We start from the raw sequence: 22,457 nt of genomic DNA, 5'->3' as shown, positions 1-22,457 counted from the left end.
CCCAGGAAGTATTCAACACGCTTTCGTACATGCCCCTTTGCAATTTCTTAATTGCAAATCACAAGGATTCACAATTAGGGAATCGCAAAACTTTTTTTTGTACATCTGGCCCCTTGTCCGTAATAAAGGAGATAGATGCGACCCCTAAATGCATGTATATATTTATGTATTTCTTTTTGCATTTTAGAGTATTGTAAAGCGATATTAAATGCACTTCGAGGGCAACAGTGTGCTTAATGTTTAACAGAATTGTTTTGTTGGCTTCAGTTCTGCTTGACATGTAGATCATCAGATCAAACCACCTGGTGCCACTGCCCACAGATACTGACAGTGGTTAGCTTGTAACATGGGGGTATTCAAAGTTTTAGGGGATGGTTCCCAGAAAAGTGTGCTACCCACATCTGGTGATTTGTGTTTCTCTCTGGTCCTGAGGTAGATTTCCACATCTTTTGCCAGTGACTTGCTTCAGGGGTGAAACCTTGACACCGTCCCCCTCTCCGCATCTCTGTTAGAGACAGCAGGGGGGGTGCACAAATCATTAAGTGTGACTGCCAACAATGCCAGTGGATTCGTCCTGTCGCCAGTCTCACCCAACCTTTTACTTTTATTTAACTCATTCGTCGCTAAGGGTACGTCTCAAGGCCCCTTCCAGAATGCAATGATTTGCTTAATTACAAAAGATAATAAAGATCTCTTGCAGTGCAAGAATTGCGGTCCCATTTCTTTGGTTCAAACTGATTACAAACTTTTTGCAAAACTTTTGGCATTGACCCTATTCTACCCAATCTCATAGGCCCTGAGCAGTCCAGTTTTGTTAAGGGACGATTAGTCGCTGACAATGCTCGAGCCTTTTTCAATGTCCTAAGCAAGGCCTATACATTAGATCATCGTATTGATATTGCTTTATATTCAGAAAAAGCTTTTCATAAGATTGGTTAAGATTGTATGTTTCAAGCAGAACAATGGATTGGTTTACCACCCAAATTAATGGGCAAGATGCCGTTTGGTTTTGTTGGTGAGCGACAGACTTCAAAGACCATCTTTCAGAGGGCCCCAGGGGGCGGGTCCTGGGCAATATGTCCACCTGTGCTTACTTAGCGCTATGAAGCACATCACTGCTCCACGCAGCATGGGAGACTAAGCTGCCGTTTGGTGTTGTTGATGGGAGACAAACTTCAAAGACCATCCTCCTCAGGACCCCAGGAGAAAGTCCCTGGCAACTGTGTCCACCTGTGCTTACTTAGCGCTAAATAGCTCATCACTGCTCCACGTAGCGCGGAACCCGTGTAGGCCGCACCCGGGCGAAGCCCGGGCCGAGGACAGGTCTGTCCATGTCCATCAGAGCCAGTATGAAGGTGGGCTGCCCCCCTTCCCCCTCCCCTCCCCCCAGTTGGCCCCACAATAAAGGGCTCTAATACCCAGGTTAGCCTTTCAGAGAGTATAGGAAAATGTAAAGTAAGATCTGCTGAAAACATACCTTCAAAATCTCTCCAAACACATACAACCTCAGTAAGGTAATCGGGGCAATTAACTCTGAAGTAGATCTAGTTGAAGAACATATAGATCGAGTGCAACACCAGTCATCACCCCCATTCTTGGCAGCAGAGGTAAACACAGTTGAAGAGAATGACACTGGGGCTGTTCCCCAAAAAGTTACCAGGGCTACGTCCGGTTTTTATGATAAACAGTAGGCAGAGCAAAATCCTTGTATCAGCTCTAACCTGCCGCTGGAAATTATTGATTCATGTCCTGGGCCTGTAAATCCCCCTCCATCCAAAAGAAAGAGAAAGGACCCTCAAGAGAGAGGCAATATCATTAAAAGGGGGTCCCGCCTTGAACAGTGCCCTCCATCAGACGAATCCATGCTTTCAGCCTGATAGGGCTATTGGATCTAAAGAAATATGAAATAGAGCATTGTGCAAACAGCAAATAGTTTACAGCAGCTCTTGGAATCTTTCATGGCCTTTATTGGTAATTTGGATTTAAAAGTAAACCTTGCAAAATCTTTCATGATGGTTATGAGACCCAGAAAGATGAAATCCAGGTCACATGTGGTAGAGGGGGTTACCATTCTGAGAGTCACAATATTTAAATATCTAGGTATACCTTTTGACACCTCTTTAAACTGGATGCATTTACTCAGAATCAAAGCACATCAATGTCAGGGTGCCATTGAGGCAATTTTTCGATTATCCACAATGTTCAGTGCAAAAATTATAACTGAAATTTTGCTTTTGCATAAAAGTAAGTATATGTCATTGGGGCTTTATGGTGTGGGCGTATGGGGCCATGTTGAGGTGGAATCTCTTCAGACACTGGAAATCAGATTTGTACATCACCTGCTTTCCACCCCACCTCATTAGCCTCACTTATTGGCCAACCTTGAGTTAGGCCTAAACTGCTTGGAAAATACGGTCCATCTTGCCCCTTTACTCTTGTGGGTTAAGGTTTGGTACTCCCCAGAAACAGCATTCTCAAGATGAATTCTGGAGGACTACCTGGCATTGGACAGGGCGGATTGAATCCCTGGTTGGCTTATCTGAAACAGTGTCTAGGAAAACTGGGTCTTAAAGATTTTTATGATAAACCCATGATGATACCCCCTCATAGTTAGAAATTAATTAAATCTTGAAATTATGATTTTATCTCTACAAAAAGACTTGGGAAAGCTTATATGCCTACATTAAGAACATACTTAGATTTGGAACCATCTAGGGCCTTGATACAAAAGTAACAGATATGTTTCCGAACACTCAATTTGGATTCTTTTTGATCAGATTGAGGTTGAGCACTATTTATTTTGGTTACTACTATACTGTACCTGTTCTGTGATGAAACAAAGCTTGTACTGCAATTGCCCAATTTTTACCTGTCTTGTATATGGGGAAAACTTATGTGGCTGCTGGCCTAGCTCTACATGTCCCCTAAAGGAGGGACACTTGCACTGTTATTGCCTAAGATGTACCTGTTCTATGAAGAAGGGTTGTTTTCACTCCTGTTGCCCTATGTTATGAAAAACAAAGGATATATTAAATGCACTTGAATAACATGCCCTATGAACCACAGACTATTTCCCAATATTTGATATAAGATACGTATAGTAAGATACCTATTGTCTTGAGGTAGGTGCCTGACCATTAGGGGCAAACTCTGTGCACCAAAACATGTGGATGGAAAAGATAACCGGGGCCCGATGTTCCAACCTTCTCATTTTAATCTTGTGATAAGGAAACACCAGTAAAAATATTTTTAGCCCACCCGCACACATTTTTAGGTCTCGGCTAGCGTACGCTGCGCATGCGCAGTCTCGCTGGTGAGATCTTATGTTTTTGAGTAGCTTTCAATAGCGGGCTTCAAGCCCGCCTCTCTTTTCCATTGGCCGGCGTCACCGTTTAGGCTAAACGGTGGCCAGCCATTGGAAAAGAGCTTCCAGTGACGTACTCTTTTCCCTTTTTCGTCCGTCGCACTTGAACGGACAGCCCTGACTTCCTGCTGGAGTAAAATGTTTGTTATCTTCTTTATGGGTCCAAACAGATGGCCGCATAAAGAAGATACTAAACCTTTTACGCTAGCAGGAAGTCCGGCAGAGCCCGTCCAAGTGGGACGGCAGAAATAGAGAAATGCGTGCAATGTGGCCATCGCTTGTAAAGTGCGGAGCCGCGATTATACCAAAAGTAAAGAAATAGATGTTTGTTTCTATTTCTTTACTTTTGGTATAATCGCGGCACCTGCACTTTACTTTTAACGTTATAAGTAAAGCACGGGTGCCGCGATTATACCAAAAATAAAGAAACAGAAACAAACATCTATTTCTTTACTTTTGGTATAATCGCGGAACCCACGCTTTACTTTTAATGTTATATGTAAAGCGCGGGTGCCGCGGCTGCCTGGCGAGCGCTTGTCTTATTTCCCGTCTTCTTTGGTACATTTCCCAAACCCTCGGGTATTTTTTATTGATGGTGAGGCAGGAAGGCTGGCCATCTGCCCCCTTCTCACGGCACTGATAGGAAGTGGTAGGTGGCACTAGGGGGAGCTGGAGGGAACTCAAAGGCTCCGGCATTGTTTTCAAAAGTGCAGAGTGTAAAGTTGCAGGCCGAGCTCCCGTCCCAATCCTTCCAGACCCGAGCCATTGGGAGTGAGCGAGACTCGGACTGCAGCAGGCAGCTGTCTGGGGCTGCTGCACTCTGAGCTGCAGCATCCCCATCACAATGCACAGCACTGTTTGTTTATTGGCCACTGGTGGCCCATGCGCACTCGCACGTGATGACCCCCCCTCTCCAAAGGGCCCCGAATAAGTGAGCTTAAACTTCAGGCAGACTCGCCACTCAGCTGCAACGTCATATACTGGCCATAACTGCAATATCCTCTATTTCTATTTTGATGACTAATGGCCACGACCCACGCGCATGGTTACGCTTATACAGCATCATAACATTGATTTAGAAACGCATTTATTTATTCGTACTGCAAGTTTTGAAGAACACAACCATACGTCTGTTTAAAAAAAAATATAGGAGGCATTGTCTTTTATTGTGCTTAGCAGTAAATGTTTGTTGATGATGTGTTTGTTTGAGTGAGGGGGGTTATGTTAAATGAATGTCTTGTTTTCTTGGGCCCCAGCGATTATTAATGTTACTTTCCTTAAAACAGGCAGGCGTTGCTCAGATGCTGTCCCTTTGAGCAGGGACTACGAATAGTGGGCTCTGTTCAGGGTAGGTCTGTGACGCCCACCATGCCTTGGACATTGCCTTGCTTTGACGTGCACTTGTGTTGTCGTCAGGGAAGGTGTGCGGTGCTACTCTGGTTCTTACTAAACTTGGCCAGGGACTAAGTCTAGTAAATTTTAATCCGATTTGAAATCACTTTCGTTTTGTTCAGTCTCGTAAAATGAAATAGCAAGCATTATACTCAAGGGCAGTGATTGTGGAAGGATAGATCTGTTTATCTCTCTTCGCATAGAAAGAATACTTTTGAAGAGGGTGGCTAGAGCTTTTACACACTGATCAGAGCCCCACCTCTGTGCCACTAGGTAGGATTAGGGTTACTGTAGGGCGAGTGTGTGCTGTGATGTTGCAAAATAGTGCATTGGTATAATGAAGCCTGGCCAAATAAGTAGTGTTGTCCCCCCGATGCACGCAGGTGCATTTCTGACAAGCAACAGACTGCCCTTTTTGTGTGTATTCAAGAATATTTGAAGATGTTTACACAATCTGAGAGCTGCACAGCCCAGGAGCAGCCTTTCCCTGAGCCGTCCACCTGTGGTTCGAGTGTGTATAATACAGAATGAATCCCCTTTGCCTGTGGCTGTGTAGTGAGTGCAAGGGATGCACTCACTCGTGCTGCAATCCTGCACCTCCCTCTCCTTCCGCCTATGCCCGCAGCAGACAGTTCAATGCACCCGCGGACCCCCCCCATGCGCCTGGTTGCAGTTGGGGAATGGAATCGGGGTGGCGGGCTCCGCGGGTGCATTGAAGTGTCTGCTGTGCTGCGGGTATAGGCGGTAGGAGCGAGAGGCGCAGGATGGCAGCACGGGTGAGAGTGCCCCTCTGTGCCGCCACGTGCAGAGCCCGCTGGGGCCAGGTGGGGGGTGTGTCGTCGGTGCCTCAGTCTGTGTTTAGTTACAGTGCGCATGCAGTGCCCGCGAGCTCCCTAAGTATCCCTCTCTTGCTTGCTGTGTGCAGAGTCCTCGCGGAGTGGCTGACATGAAACCCCAGCAGCAGCGGATGGCCACCATTGGGACGGACAAGGAGTTGAGTGACCTGCTGGACTTCAGTGTGGTACGCTATCCTTCTTCGAGGTCTTCTGCTTATGGCTTCTCCTGCACGGTAAAGGGAGCACTCCGGCGGGGCCTGCCCCAGCCTTTGCTCTCATGTCTAGACTGCAACACTTCAATGACTTTAGCACTGCCGGGGTCAATCGGTTTAGAAGGGAGAGTGGTGGGAGGACCGTCTGACCCCAAGATAAAATAATCTCATTGGTTTACTTTTGTTAAATCACCCTTTTTATTGTATTGACAATTATATAGTGCCTTCTTACTCCTTAAGGTGCTTATAAGTGCTGCCTGTCATACTTGAGTTTACGTTTATGTACATGACCCCGTTTTGCAGCAACTCCTGAACATATTTAATTTCCTGTCATTAAGTGTGGCAGCGCATGCATATTTTTCTACATAATCGCCATTCTAAATATAGACACCTGTAATGGAAATATTGAACGTAATGGTGTTCCTATTGAGTTCTGCTCACTGTATGCACAATTTGTTTCTGATGGTGCAGTATCGTCATGGCTTGAGATGCCGAGGGCAGTCCTCAATCTGTTGATGATCTCATGATGTTTGGGGGAATCGCAGATTTTTGAAAAACTTTAAAAAAAAATCTGTCCCCACACAATTCATGAATCTATATTTTTTAAGTGAACGCTTAGCTCTGCCTTTAACCGAGGTTTGCATAACTTTTAAAAACGTGTAATTTTGGGTTTACAGATGTTTTCCCCGCCTGTCAACAGTGGGAAAACCAGACCCACTACCTTCTGGAGCAGTCAGTTCAGTGGGGTAGGTAAGACGCAGACCGTACTCTTCTTATCCTTTCAGGGAACACTTGTGAACGTTAGCTGTTAATATGGACCGTATTCCCGCAGCAGCATACGTTTTTGGGACCAACATCGTAACATGTTGTCATAGTGACCTTATGTTCAAAGGTTCAAATCACTTAGCCTTCCATCCATTTGAGGTCGATAACATGAGTATAATAGAGATACATAACAACAAAAATCTTCACATTAGTAGTTGAGCCATTATGTACAAAGAACCCTGCAATCTACAGTTGTTGACATTCGTACCTAGGTTCCAAAAGGAATTACCAGGAGACATCATATTCTCTTTACTGTGTGTGTGTGTGTGTGTGTGGCTCTGTGTGTGTCTGTGGCTCTGTGTGTGTGTGGCTCACTGTGTGTGGCTCTGTGTGTGTGTGTGTGTGTGTGGCTCTGTGTGTGTGGCTCTGTGTGTGTGTGGCTCTGTGTGTGTGTGTGGCTCTGTGTGTGTGTCTGTGTGTGTAGCTCAGTTTGCGTGGGCAATTATTTTCTTTTTCTTAGCGGTAGTATGCAAATGTGAATCAGGTGCAAAATCTCAGTTTTTGCATGATCCGCTTTCTGCCTGCAGCGGACTAGAAAATGAATGAATTGTACGCTGCATTTTTGGAGTGATCCATTGACTGCCACAAAATTACTGCCCAGGTATGCCAACTTGCAGATACATTTCACAATGGGGGAGGGCGTTTGGGGAGAGGATCTTATAGGGGATGTGTCGATGAAGGAACAAAACCATAAGTCAATTGCGTTTACGAGGCATGAGGGCACAAGGTCATGAAGAGGGGTTGGGGCTTTGGGCTGAGATCTGACCCCCAACATCCCTCCCCCCAAAACAAAATCTTCTGAAGCTACCACTAATGCCCTGGGGAGTATGTAAAAAAATACCCATGAAACTCAGCAGCGCCCACCCTCCAGATATGAGCTGGAAACCCACATCCCACAACCCACACCTGCAGTGTGAGAGACAGCAGTGTGTATGACAGACAGCAGTGTGAGAGACAGCATTGTGTGTAAGAAAGACAGCAGTGTGTGAGAAACAGCAGTGTGTGTGAGAGAGACAGCAGTGTGAGAGACAGCAGACAGCAGTTTGTGAGAAACAGCAGTGTGTGTGAGAGAGACAGCAGTGTGAGAAACAGCAGTGCGTGTGTTCTAGGGAGAGACAGCAGTGTGAGAGAGACAGCAGTGTGAGAGAGACAGCAGTGGGAGAGACCTTTTATTTATGTTCTGGTTTTTCAAACATAAATAAAACGCATTGTTATTTGCAATGTCAATAGCTCAAACTTGCGTAAATACGTGACCTATTGCATTGCAAATTCAATAGGTCTCGCATTTGCGAGAGATTAAGCTATTGGCATTGTAAATGACAATGCCATGTATTTATCTGTTTTCAAAACCAACACAAAAATAAAAAGTTTGTCATTTACAATCCAAATAGCTCTAACTTTTGCGAAGGCGAGACCTATTGCATTGTAAATGCTTGTTATTATAGGCATGAAAAAGGGGAACATAAAAGACAATATAAGGGACATAACCGCACATGACTTTAGAACCTATAACTACCAGACTATACAGCCAGTGAACAGTAGTACTTTTGGATGCCTCCGAACGCTAGATGTGGAACCCACTGATGAAGCACACATCACTAGATAGGTGAAGACTCATCATCCTATATAAGAACAGGAATGTAAGGTAATTCCAATGAGTGGTTTCAATATTTCTTCTGGGAGTTTATTCACTTATATGTTTGTGTCTGTTTACAGATCATAGACAAGAGTCCTTTTACTCCTCTTTAGTGTCTTAGACACGTATTGCACCAGTCCCATATGTGTGAGGGAATCATGCGATATCCCTCCTGCACTGTCACCCATCCTTTATTTATTCTTCATGTTAGAGAAGGTTGCCTGCTGCTGCTGTCCTTGTTGTACCTTTATTGTGCTGCGAAGCTCGATTTAAAACTTTCAATTACACCAAAGACAAAACAATTTGAATAGCCAATGTTGTTTTAATTCATGATGTCACAGAAAGAGTGAATCCTCACAGAATATGCATGTACAGTTTACTTTTAATTTTACATGTGAGACAAGCATTTTTTTAAATAGACGTCATAAAGATTTAAAGCATATCTGACAAGTGGCTTCCTGTCATGTATATCACCTTCAAACAATTCTGGTATTTAGCTGACAGCACTTTGCATACTGGCATTTAGGTGCAGGGAAACCGTTAAAATCAAATCTACGCATTACATAAGGGAACAAGCTGTTGGCTGAAATGCCAAGAATGGCAGATAGTATTATATGTCATTGTGCCATTTGACAGAGTTGTGAAATGCCACATAAAGTGTATTTCCTGACTTCCATCCTGGTGTGATTTAGGTGAAGCTCTTACAGCACCACTATAATGTGCTCTGTCTTGAAAACGCGCAGCACGCAATGCAGGCGCTGCCCTGCGAGGGCTGCCGGCATTAAATTTGGGCTAGGATTGAGGCTCCATCTTCTTTAAGGTGTAGAACCTTTGATGGGGACTATGATACAAATTGCTCAAAATCCAACAGAGTATTTCTGTAATATTCAGAATAGTTTCACTTTAGTACATTACATTCTAAAACTGAATTGACAGGGATGTATTACAAGTGGTGGTTTCTAAACACCCTGATGTTAGTGCCCGGAACAAAATTAGGGAGCCATTTTTTCTGGATTTGTTCTTCCAAGTTTCGGATTTAGCCTAAGGCTTGATGGTAATAGGTGGAGATTTCAATGCCACATTGCACCCTGGCGAGGCTCAATCAGGCTCGCTTGGAGGACACACAGTCAGTCACCCCGCACTCCTTGACACAAGCATTGACTGACTTACACTTAGTAGACATACAGCGCCACTCCTCCCCAGGCTCAGAAGACATTCTTCAGGATAGATTACTTATTTATTGAGCAAGAATATACCCACTTGATCCTATCTTGTGGTCCCGGATAACAAGTTGTCACAGATCACGCCCCTGCTTCCCTGATAACTGATGACACATTATTCCTCATGAGGTCTTTCACCAGACACTGGCTTATGAATGAGACAGAATGTTGTGACCCAGCAGTTCGCCACTCAATTAGAGAAACTATAGAACATTACTTCCAAGAGAACACAGACGGTGAGTTTGTTTGGGATACTACATGTGACGCCGTCATCAAGGTCATCCGCAGGGAACTCATCTCTTATACTACCACTTTCTTCAACCTGAATAAGGCAACAAATATGGAACTAGAACAGAGGATAAGGGACATCAAATTACACCATGAATGTGCGGGATATAGACACACATAAAGAGACTCCAGAAAGCTAGAAGTGAGTTAAAAAAATTCATTCAAGGCATATCAACTGATCAAATGTTGTGTATGAATCAGCGCTATATATATGACTCCTGGTGACGTCATTCCAGCTACAAGGAACCTCCCAACAGCAAGGCATCAGGACCAGACAGCTTCACGGATGCATTTAACAAGGCATTACAAATATACTAAGCAAACAGTGAGACCCTAGGCAAGGTCTTTAACTATTTTTTGTCTTCCCACAAAGTCTTTGACGACATGATGGAATCGGAGACAATATTCAGACTGAAACTTAGTAAGTACCCCACGAATTTCTACTCATACCAGTCCATAACATTACTTAATAGTGATGTTAAACTTTATACTAAAATTCTGACTTAAAGCCTTGAAGATATTTGGAATATTCTGATTCACTCAGTCCAGTGTGGCTTCGTTATGGGTAGACAAGCTTTGACACTGCTTGCTTGCCCTTAGATTTCATAGAAGTTGTGACCAAAACACACTCCCAGATACTCCTTTTCTCACATGATGTGGACGAGGCATTTCTATAGAGTCAATTGGAATTTTTCATCCCTGCTCTTAAACAAAATAAACTTGGAACCCAACATCACCTCTTAGGTACCAGCAAACTTATTTATTTATTTTATTTATTTCAAAGGCTTTATATAGCGCTACTGGACCCAAGAGTATCAGAGCGCTTTACAAGATAGGTTAACACATCAAGAAAACAAATTAAAATAGTGCAGTTTAATCACATAGGATAAGGCATTAAATCAAACGAACGAAGGAGGGAAAAATAGCTAAGAGGTCAGTATAGGAGAAGAGGACAGATGACAAAAATTAGATAGAGATGGGAGGTAAAGAGAGAGAGACAAAATTGGAAATGGGAGTATGAGGGGGTGGGTCAGGAAGAGGCCAAATAAGAAAAGGACAGAATAATTTTAGTAACATTAGGTACCCCAATATTTGTTAAGAAGAAGCACCTTGAGTTTTTTTTTGAAGAGTGGGTATGCGAGATTGCAGCGAAGAGCTTTGGGGAGAGAGTTCCAAATCAAAGGGGCATTTCCTGAAAATGCCAGTGATTGAGTTTTTTTATATTTGAGTCAGGGAGGATAAGGACAAGGGCGCTAGTGCTTCTCAAGGACCTGGAACACCCTGCTTTTTGTAATTTGTCAGAAAGGTACGAGGGGGTGTTTTGGTGAAGGGCTTTGTGAGTGATACAGGCAATCTTGTAAGTGGATCTTCCTTCTATTGGGAGCCAGTTGAGGTTTTTGAGGACTGGAGAGATGCAATCAAATCGTTTGCAGTCCGAGATGAGCCTGGCCGCCGGGTTGAGAACAGATTTAATTGGGGCCAGGTGGATTTTGAGAGTGCCAGCAAGAGTGGCGTTGCCGTAATCAATTCTTGAAAGGACAAGAGATTGTACAACAATTTTGAAGTCGTCCGCTGGAATGAAAGCACATTTTGCCGCATTTTTAATGTGCGGGATGAGATTCTGATCGATGCTAATGCCAAGGGATTTGACAGAGTTGGAGGTGGAGAGCGAGCAGTTAAGGGCTTTGATATCTGAGATCCAGTTCTGGATATGCAGTGAGTTTTTTTGGGGAGTGAAGAGGATGATTTCAGTTTTTTGGGATTAAGTTTGAGGTGGTTAAGATGGAACCAGGCTTGGACTTTATTCAGGGTATCGTTGAGGTGTAAGATGTCATTGTGGGATTTGATCTTGTAGTGTAGTTGAGTATCATCAGCATAGAGGTGATAACTGATTTTAGCTTGTTTGAGAATCAAAGTGAGGGGTTCCATGAAGAGGTTGAAAAGGGCTGGGGATAGAATTGAACCTTGTCGGACACCAAGTGAGACAGGTTGAGGTTTGGAGAGGCAGTCGCTGAGCTTAATTTGTTGGGTTCTATTTTGGAGATACGAGGTGAACCATTTGAGTACACTGCCCTTTAGACCAAAGCGATCTTTGAGAGTTGTAAGAAGGGTGGGATGGTGGACAGTATCAAAGGCTGCAGAGAGGTCAAGGAGGATTAGGAGGGAGGATTCGCCTTTGTCCAGAGATCGATGAATGTCATCCGTAATATTTAGCATAGCAGTTTTGGTTCTGCATCCTTTTCTAAAACCAGATTGGAAAACGTCCAGGAGATTGAAGGAGACTATGTGGCTATCTAGTTGAGCCAGGACACATTTTTCAAGGGCTTTGGAGAGGAAAGGAAGGTTTAAGACAGGGCGCAAATTGTTTAGGTCATTGGGGTCAGCCGAGGTGTTTTTGAGGATAGGGGAGATTTGACCCAGTTGCAGGGAGGCAGGAACACAACCAGTGGCAAAGGAGGAGTTGATGATATTGGTCCAATGAGGGGCGATGAAGTGTTTGCGTTTTTAGACCAATTGGGCGGGAAGAGGATCTTTGGTATGAGATGATGGCTTGAGTTTAGAGATGATGTTAAGGACAGTAGTTTCAGATATTGGACAGAATTCGTTCCAATAGGCATTGTTTTTAGGGAGGGGGTCAGTATAAGTGGCGATCGACTGGGGGAGAGCAAGTAGGGGTTGAGCTAAGTTATGACATGGGGGGAGGAGGACAAAAGTGCAATAGGAGTGTTCGTGAGGGGGAGTTGGCTGAGGGGAGATTGGAGTGAGAGAGGGGTGGAGGAGAAGGATAGCTTGATCTTGTTCACTTTACTAGAGAAGAAGCTGGCGATTTCTTCACACCGTTCAACGGTGGCTAATATTTTAGAAGGGCCAAAGGAAGTTTGTTTTTTGACAATGTTAAATAGTTCTCTGGGACGATTTCTGGCTTGGTCAAGTTGGGCGCGGAGGAAGGAGGCTTTTTCGTTGAAGATGTGCTTCTTGTATTTTGCCCTGGCGTTTCGTAGGAGTATCAAATTAGCCGGGGAGGGATGACTCCTCCACGCACGTTCAGAGTGTCTGAGGGCCCGCCTTTCATTGTTAAGGTCAGAATTGAACCAGGTTTTGGGTGGTTGTTTTTTTGTAGTTAGTTTTAGTTTGGTTGGGGCAATAAGGTCAAGGGCTTCACGAATAGAGTTATTATAGTGATCAGTTAGGTCAGTGGTGTTATGAGAGAGAGGGGGGAGGAGTAGGCGAGTTTTAATTGAGGATTCCAAATTGCCAGGGGGAATAAGGTGAAGATTACGAGTATGTTTCATGGGAAGACTACTAGTAAGGGTAGGGCGAATGGTCTAAGTATTCATGGTGAAGAGGATAAGGTGGTGATCTGACCATTCAACGGGTATGATCTTGGAGAGGGAGGCAGACCCTTGCTGGACATAATAGCATCCAGGGTGGCATCTTTCGAGTGGGTTGGGGAATGGCAGAGTTGGGTCAGTTCCGTAATGTCCATAGTGTCATTAAAGAGGATGACTGCAGGGTCTTCATTTTTATTCCAATGGATGTTATAGTCGCCAAGGAAGAGATTCCTGGAGTTAGAGAGCGAAGCTTGAATAATGAGATCAGACATCTCCTCAGTAAAGGGGATGGAATTACCGGGGGGTGGTAGATAGTATGCAGACGGATAGCAGGGGAACCGGGGACAGTCAGATCAGCGCAGAGGTATTGAAAGGTGGATGGGTCCTGGAGAAGGACCAGCAAGATTTTGAGTTCGTCTTTAAAAATTAGGGGAAGTCCTCCACCTATTGGATCGATTCTGTCTTTCTTAAGGATGGAATATCCTGGAGGAATGAGCATGTCGAGGATAGATGTGGAGTGGGGGTTGAGCCAGATTTCAGTAAGGAAAGCAATGTCAATGTTGTCACGATCTCCGTTGCGTGGCAAGAGGCAGATCAGCAGTTAATCAACAAACAGCAGAGGGGTGACACGTCGAGGAGGTGGGTGGAGAGACAAGGGGGGATAGATGTTAATTGTGAAGGGGATCTGGGTGATGGAGGGTGGCGGGGTACCTGCTCGTTCCCAAAAGAACTGGGATAGTAGAATGGGGGAAAGTGAGGCTTGGCGGCGGGGCAGGTGGGGGAGAAAAGGGGAGTTAGTAGTCAGGTTGATTTCCAAGATCGCTGAGCAGGAAGCATGTTGAGGAGGGGAGAAAGTGGTATCTGTGCAGGGGGTGAAGATATTAGTCTGTTCCACAGGATCAGGAGGGGACAGGTAGCTTAGAGGGAGGGGTGGACTGGGTAGAGAATTGGAGTCAGTACTCGAAGTAGACGAGAGATTAGAGGGGAAATGAGAGGTGGTTTGGGATGAGACACTGTGCAGTATTGTGAGGGAACCGTGGGGTGACAGTGATCAGGAGAGTGGGTCCTAGCGAGGAGTGAGACGTCATTTCTAAGGGAGGACAGTTCTATAACATTAAGGAGCGATTGGGTGAGGAGTGAGGAGTGGAGGTGGTCGTTAGTTTTAGCGAAATGAGAAGAGTTGGAGTTATCCAGGAGCGGGAGATTGGTGAGAGGAAGGGGGGGACCTGGGGGGGAAGGGAGGTTTAAAGTGGGGGAGGGTTACAAGAGGGGGTATAATGGTACAATGATATTGGGATAAAACCCCTACCTTTAGCTTTCTACAGAGGCCCACTTCAGGGATGTACCCTATCACCATCCCTACTCGCCCTGGTTATGGAGTCTTTAGTCCCAAAAATTAACCATAACCCTCACAGTCGAGGAATAAAAGTGAGACTGACTACTTACAAATGTGCACTCTTCGTGGATGATATTCTCTAATTGAAGGACTTCGAAATGTTGGTAGGGCTTCAGCATTCCACATCAACTACCAATAATCTATAGGTTCATATATCCCAATGGCTTTGGATAAAATCTGTACTGCAGCTTGGACACAAGGTTTTAAGATATCACCTACCCCCCTTCCAGTATAAAGGGATCAAGATTACTGCTTCTCTGCCCCAGCTTTATAATGCCATCCTTCCCCTACTGTTGGATGTTCTCTTTATAGACCTCTGTCTCTGGGGTAAGCAGGAGATATCTTGGTTCGGCCGCATAGCAGTTGTAAAATGAATAGCCAGCTGAGCTGTCTTACTAACTTCACTCAAGTATGACATACTCATAAGAGTCTGAGACTTAATAAAAGCCTGTACATCTGACAGGAATAGTATGTTCCATAGATTCATCTCTCAAAGTAAGATATTTCTTTCTGTAGATACATATACAGGACCACTGGAATTATGTGGTTCTGTGGGTACTGTTTTTTCGACACAAGGATTTGATGAATGTGTCACAGAATGCAACAACTGCTACATGAGCTGCCAGTTTCACTTATAAACAAGTGTTTCTCACATAGGTAAAAAGTCAAATGTTAACTGGTCATCTTGCAACAGCTAATTGCTGTATTCAGGTTCTAAAAGGTGGTGCAATGCAGCCAGATTGTATTATTATCCTTAATGGATGTACTAGACCAGTGTATTAGTAAACATTAGGAAACCCTACACATTTAGATGTACTTCAGCAGGACAGAAAGGGAAAATAAATACCGTTTGTCAGGAAAATGCTTCACAGTTTTAGCCCTTTCAAGTTTACATTGCACCATTATCAGAAAAAGCAGTTATAAATTGGTGGGTAGCTCTGCATTTAGAAATGTCCATGGCACTTTACATCTGTTTTAAAATGTCTGATCTGTTACCATGGTTCCTTTAAAGACACTTAGGTAATAACTATGCAATGCACAATAGTGCTCAACAGGGCTTTTCCTTGTGAGAAAGGGCTATTGCCATGCTGTACACTTAGATTATACAGGCCACTGAGCCCTACACTACAGGGGAAGTATTAATAAAATGGTATTCCAGGCAATGGCCAATTACGACTTGTTAGTGAATAACCCAGTTAATCCTGACATATAATTTGGTCATGCGTGAACTCATCATTCCACTGGTCCTACTAGTGACCGTGCTCGCTAAACTCCAACAATACTCAGAGATAGCAAATTTGCACTTTACAAATCTGGCAACATAGCAGGAACGCTACAGCAAGTGTAACTCCAATGTTTCGATCATGCATTTCTTTGCTCAGGGAGAAAATCACGCTTAAGCCCAGCAGGGATGTTGGGGATTAGGGCAAAAAAGAACTAATGCACAATACATAATAGATACTAGATAATATTATAAAAACATGATAGATAATGAAGGTCCGAAATTGTAGTCTTTGTGTTTTACAGTGCATTAGTTTAGTTTGTCAGCAAGAGGAGTATACAAATTTAAAAATAATCACAATTAACTCTTGCAAGTTTTTTTAAAGGGTGAAGAACCGGGGTTTAACCCAGCGGCGTCAGGGGCACGCCTAAAATCTTCGAGTTCACCTGTCTTGGTATACAGAGACACGGAATACTTTTGGATGGCATCAGAGACCAAGTTTATTAGCTGCAGCTAGTAACCGTGATCCTAGAAATACATCACGGTGTAAATTCTCAGGAGACTGCTCATTTTACTAAGGTGAGACATCTCCTTTTATACCCAATATTCACATTATAAATGTACACCCATTGCACAAAATTATAGCCAATAAGGTACATTTTCAAACAAAGTATCACATAACAAAAACTCAATTTACAGTATCTCACCCAAAAGTTAATTGTTAGGAATGTCCCAAATCCAATCTCCACAAGCCGGACAAACCTATAATTGAAAGCATAACCCGTGTAATGAAGAAACATAAAAAAAGAAACAGTAACAGATGCTGAACAAGATAAGGCATGTGCAAGGAAACTAAAAGTTAACGATGTCCTGAACATTGATTGGCAATCTCAGACAAAGATCGATCAGGGAAATTGGCTTTGCGAGTTCAGTTTCAGGTGAAGAGGTCAGTTTCTTACAGTTCATTTCAGAGTCAAAAAGAAACCTAGTTAATGTAAACATGAACTAAGAAGGCCAGGCCAATTTGTTCGCCAGGCTACCTTCACAGGCCTACGTGAGGGCAACACAAAATGGTGGTACAGAACAAAATGGAGTCAGACTCTAGAATTACAAAACCTCAAGGGTACCCATTTTCGTGTTCCCTTGTGACCTTCGATCCTTTTTATGGCAAATGTTTCAAGGGTATAGAAATGTTGGAGTTCTTTCACTCAGTGTTTGCCTGAGGAGAGGCTATGATCTTTCAATGCTCGGAGCAGAATCAATTTACCAATTGTCTACTTGAAGAGGAAGAAGCTCACACTTTCCAACTCTCATGGGTCCACTGTGTGTCGCAAAAGTTTTTTTTTCTTATTTTTTCTTATCACCATCCACTGCCATTTAGTCCGCTCTAAAGGTAGTATGCCAGGACTTGCCAAGATTGGTAGCCGAGGAGATACACCTTCCAAGCTACTTAATGTGAAGCAAAGACCAAATAGCCTCAGGATAAGTTATTATTTCTTAGTATCAAAGTGCCTTTTCATAGTAATGCAATTGCAATAAACAGGTTCACAGGTAACACAGAGCACCTGACAAAAAAAATTGGAGGCTTGTGAAATTGTAACTGTCCCCCATGACTTTAAATGGCTGTGGGTAGGAGTGTCACGAATTTTGCCTGACTTTAAAAATAGTGGTTGTGATGCACATGATCGCACATGTGCGTTGATCCAAAATGTAACTGCCACTAGTGGGGAAACTTCGTGCCCCAGTGCTTCACGTTAAGACGCCTGCCTCGCTTTTCATCTCGGTGCCATGGTCGGCAGGATCTAGTAACACGCCCGTCGGATTGCAAGCATATGTCGGTTCAGTGAGTGAAGGCCGCTCTCACTAGTAGGCACACCTCAGATAAATGGTAAATGCAGGTACCGATCCCCGCTCGTCATCACTGAAAAGAAGTCACAGTTTTGGGTGAGTAGAGGATCCTTTTATTCAAGCACAGAGGTGGAGAGCGCCAGCTCCACCATCCTGCCCACCCGCCTTCTCTGCAGGCGTATCCCATGAAATCCACAATCCAAGATTCCATGAACAAGCTGACCTAATAATATTTTACAAATTAAATGCTGAACATTTCCAGGGTGTAAATATTTCTGCACACTGCTGATGGAAGGATTGAGAACCCTGACCCCTGGAGGAGGAAGGAGACCCCAGCATGCAAGGTTTAAGATATGGTCAGTGTCTTGCTTTAAGAAAATGCTTCGAAGTAATAAGCCTTGGTCAATGAGTCCTCCAGTGATGGTGTAAGAACAAAACTCATCGACTACACTTCAATGTGCCTCTGCAGCATCCTGGGCTGGTGCTGGAAAAAGAGGCCCACATTTGAAAGCATTCCCCATGGAACATCCCTACACAATGGTGTAGTGAAGCACCTGCTATGCCAGCTCTAGCTGGGTGAACAATGAATGAATAGGCCACTTGTAAAGCACACAGCTGTCAAAGACACCCCCGCGTTCCTGCAGAATATGAACATGATGGGTATCAACACGACTGGAAGAGCCACGTTTTAAGTACTTTCTTAAGAGAAGCCATAATAGATAGTGGCAGAGCTCTCCACTTTTTAGGGGCCTAATGAGTCAAGGAACAGCTTCCTAAACAGGCGCACTGAACAGGGGAAACCATGAGTAACACTTGATTGGAAGAGCTTAAGGATCTGGAATGGACATAGTACTGAATTCTCCTTCTGAGATAAACAGGGCCTTTGTTATGAAAGGCAGGGAAGGTAAGCAGAAAGCAGTTAATAGAAATACAATTGCGAACCGGCAGCCAATGTGGAGACCTTAGGTGGCCTGAGATAGGGCCCCGTCTCAAGATATTGAGGAGTAACCAAGCAGCAGCATTCTGAAACAGCTGGAGACACTGGAGAAGGTACTCTGGAAGGCCTAGATAGAGAATGTTTGCGTAATCAAGGTGGAGGTAATCAAAGTGTGTACTCTAGTTTTCCTGGCGCTTCAGGGACCAGGCTCAAAACCTTTTTAAGCTTTTTAAAATCGAAAAGCATATACCACAGACAGCCTTCACCTGTGGGGTGAAGGAGAGTTTGGTATCAAATCTGACTCCCAAATTCCAGGCCTGTAACACTGGAGACGGGGAAGCACCCAGTTCCAAAGACCACCAGGCACTAGACTAGTCAACCAGGCATCTAGACTTGTTAGTCACTTGGACAGATTAACTTGGATTTTAACCAAGATTGGATCCTCTTCACTTTGAACTGTGACAGGGTTTCAAGACAGAAGCAGAAGCTAATAAATAACAGAAAGAAGATAACATGGCAGTTATGAGGTGGGGTAGGAGGTTTGCAAAGTAACCAAGTATGGTTACAGAGACAGGAATGATGAAAATCGCAAAGTGATGGGCAAATGAAGTGAGAGCGCAAACGACAGGAGCAAGGCAGGAAGGAAAAATGTAAGAAAAAAGCAGGAGGGGAATTAGGTTGTAAGGGATAAAACTAAAATTGATAGATGGAAAGAGAAAGGAAGAAAAAGTGAAGGAAACTTTATTTGAGGGAACAATTCCTGGGAACTTTCCTTGAAATGACTAGGATCAAACACTTCATTCACTCACTTGGTGGCAGCCCCATAGCTCAAAATGGAGGCATTTTATTTTTCTGGCTACTCCCTTGCAGCTACTGTGAATCCACTGGCTAATGATAGCGATGTATCACTTTGGCACACGCGAGCAGTAAGCCGACCCTGTAAGTTAGACAATTTTCCTCCTGTCAACAAAAGCACTGGCACCCAATGAATATTTTTGTACTGATGTTCTCTCTGATTTCATGGGTGACTGTGTGTGTGTCGGTCTGCCTGCTGTCTGTCTATGTCAGTCAAGAGATGTACCACCACCTGAATAATAGAGGAAGTCCCACCCCTTCTGTCTTCCTCTGCCCTGCATATGAGGAATCCACAAATCACGCTCTCAGACAACTTTCCTGAAAAGGCAACTATGAAACCCGCCGCCCCGCATGCCTGTTGCAACCAAAAGAGCAGGCTGGGACTAGAGTGTGTCTTACTCTATCAAAGCCTTCAGAATGCCTAGACTGCAACTGCACCAAACACACCTGACCTCTCCATATCTAGGGAAAGAGTATTGGGAAGCGATCAGCCAGACCGGCTAGTATTAAATGTTCGGCCCTACACTAAACATGAATGGCCCTTGGTGGTCTTACTGCCTCAAATCTAGGATATCAGATGGCGCTATACTACAGTAAGTCACAAAAGTACACAGACCTGGACGCCCATTGGGTGTTGGTTGACCTGATACACAACTATGTGCTGCCAGTCTCTAAATAGCTGGTCTGAGGCCCTGGGTTGCTTGTCTTGGTATAAGGCTCCAAAGCTCTTACCTAGCGTGTTGCTGTCTGTGCTTTCGGGACAAGAAATACTGACTGTGAGGTGGCCCCAGACACCCTATGAGAAAAGAGGAGGTGCCTCAGAGTGCCCTGTAGACATCCAATGACTCCCCTCACTAGAGGTCGTGGAAAGTGGCGGCAAGAATGACAATATGTAGGTGAGATGCCTGGAAGTATTGATTCTGCCTGGTGAACATGTTCCTCTGCACCACCATATCAGGTCTGGTACCCAATATAATGGTCAATGGTGCACATGCAGTCTCCCCTTTGACAGAGCCATGTGGCACATACAGTTACAAGGATCTGGGAAAAAGCTCGACATCGGCCACTTATATTGGCTGCTTATAGAGAGATATAAGTCCAGATCTCAGGGAGAATCTCGTTATCCAACTAAAGCTCAGTTTAAAGTCCTAAAACTCTAAAATGTAAACAAATTGTGCAAATTGAGTCTGTGTTGAGGAAATTGAGTCTATAGCAACTAAAAGTGCATTGTAAAATCATGCAACTGACGGCAACAACATTCAAAGTAAACCTGCTTATCACCTGGCGAGACTATCGGGCAAGAAAGAGAGTCGAGTTACTCACCATGAGAGATCAGATTCAGCTGTCCAAGCACTAGCTCCCCTTCCCAACTAGGTGCACTCCCTACTTCCAGAGACGCTATACCCAAGCACTAGTATCTCCAGCCCCAGTGACTTCCTCTAGTCTAGAGCTCCCTCACCCTTCCAAGGAGCTGACAGGGACAACTCTGTAAGCATGGATGGCTTACCATGGCTGCTTCATTCAAATTACCTGTGAGACGCAGAAACTGAGAAGAAAGTGGTGTTGTCTAGTGACTAACTTGCAAACTTGGAAACTGGGGCCCTGGGACACACAAATCATGTGATTTGATTCTGGATATTTTACATGCTCTTAGTGTGCCCTACATTGTAAATATGTGTGTAATCTAGCCAATTGTAAATGTATTACATGTCATATAAATGTGTTATTCATAGGTGTAAGTTTCAAATTGAAGTTTGCAATATTGTATCATCCCTCAAACAGGCACCATTAAAGTAGAGTGCTCTATTGCCACCCAGCTAGGTTTGTGCTATATAAGTGCTAATGCATACACGAAAGGAAGACAGCTGGTTGACTGCCACTCAGTGGTACTCTGATGAAAACTGAAATGGATGCATATTAACAGCAAAAATCTCAATAAGGAAGAGGCCATGGTAAGGTTTGGACAGACCACCAAATGGAGTAACACATTAAACAAGCATTGAAAATACAATAGGTCTCGCCTTTTATTAACCCCTTCCATGCTCATGACGGAACGGTTCCGTCATGAGCGTCGGTTGAGCTGTGCTCATGACGGAACCGTTCCGTCATGAGCCGATAGGCTCATTAGCACCTTCAGCATAGCGCGAAAATTCGCGCCGCGCTGAAGGGGTTAAGTTAAAGCCATTTGCTTTGCTATACAATACCATTAGCAAAGCAAATGACTTTAATTTAATCAAAGGGGCAACCTATTGCATTTTCAATGCTTGTTTAGGTAACCATGCGCACTACAAATCACGTGAATAAATACATTGTAGTAGGATCAAACCCCAACACTGTGCCTTAGAAACAAAGCGGTCTGGATCCTGGCTGCAATATACATTCAGCAGAGGCTCTTACTTGAACACAGAAGACTGACCAAAACTATTAGGATTTCCTCAACAGGTATACTCCCGGATCTTTCTAGAAATGGGTGACCTCCCACCCAGGCTGCCTGATCTGTGTGCGGGCCCATTTACATGTTGTGGCCATTTTAGGACTTCCCTTTTATGCACACCTTGCCAAGGACTCTGTGGAGATTACATAGGTGCCACTTAAGGGGTTGGTTCTGCCTTCTTTTAAATCTGTTCTTAAAGAGTTTTGGGAAAGACTAGGAAGAAAACCTTCTACCTTCAACAATGTGTGCCTCTTTGTGTGGGGTATGGGGGTTCAACCTGGCACCCTAACTTGGTTGTCTCTGGCTTTGCGCCAGCATTCGGTTCCCATGCATTCATCAGGATTTCTGGACCAAACTGTGATTAATCTCTCCATTAAGGAAGGAAAAGTGCCTAGGGACTGGAAAAAAGCGATAGTGAACCCTATTCGGAAAAACGTAGCGTTGCCATGGTCAGATCTTTCTAACCTCCGCCCGATCTCCCTTTTACCCCACCTTAGTAAGATGACTGAGAAGTATGTGAACACACATCTGTCTAATTTCATTGAGGCAGCAGGTGGTCTGGACCATTCACAATCTGGGTTCAGACCTAACCACAGTACTGAATCAGCCCCCCTCTCCGTGACCGATATCATCAGGATGGCACAGGATAGAGGGGGCTCC

Source organism: Lissotriton vulgaris, chromosome 7, assembly GCF_964263255.1.
Source record: "Lissotriton vulgaris chromosome 7, aLisVul1.2, whole genome shotgun sequence".
Lineage (NCBI taxonomy): Eukaryota > Metazoa > Chordata > Amphibia > Caudata > Salamandridae > Lissotriton > Lissotriton vulgaris.
The sequence above is the reverse complement of the archived record's forward strand: the minus strand, read 5'-3'. Positions refer to the sequence as shown.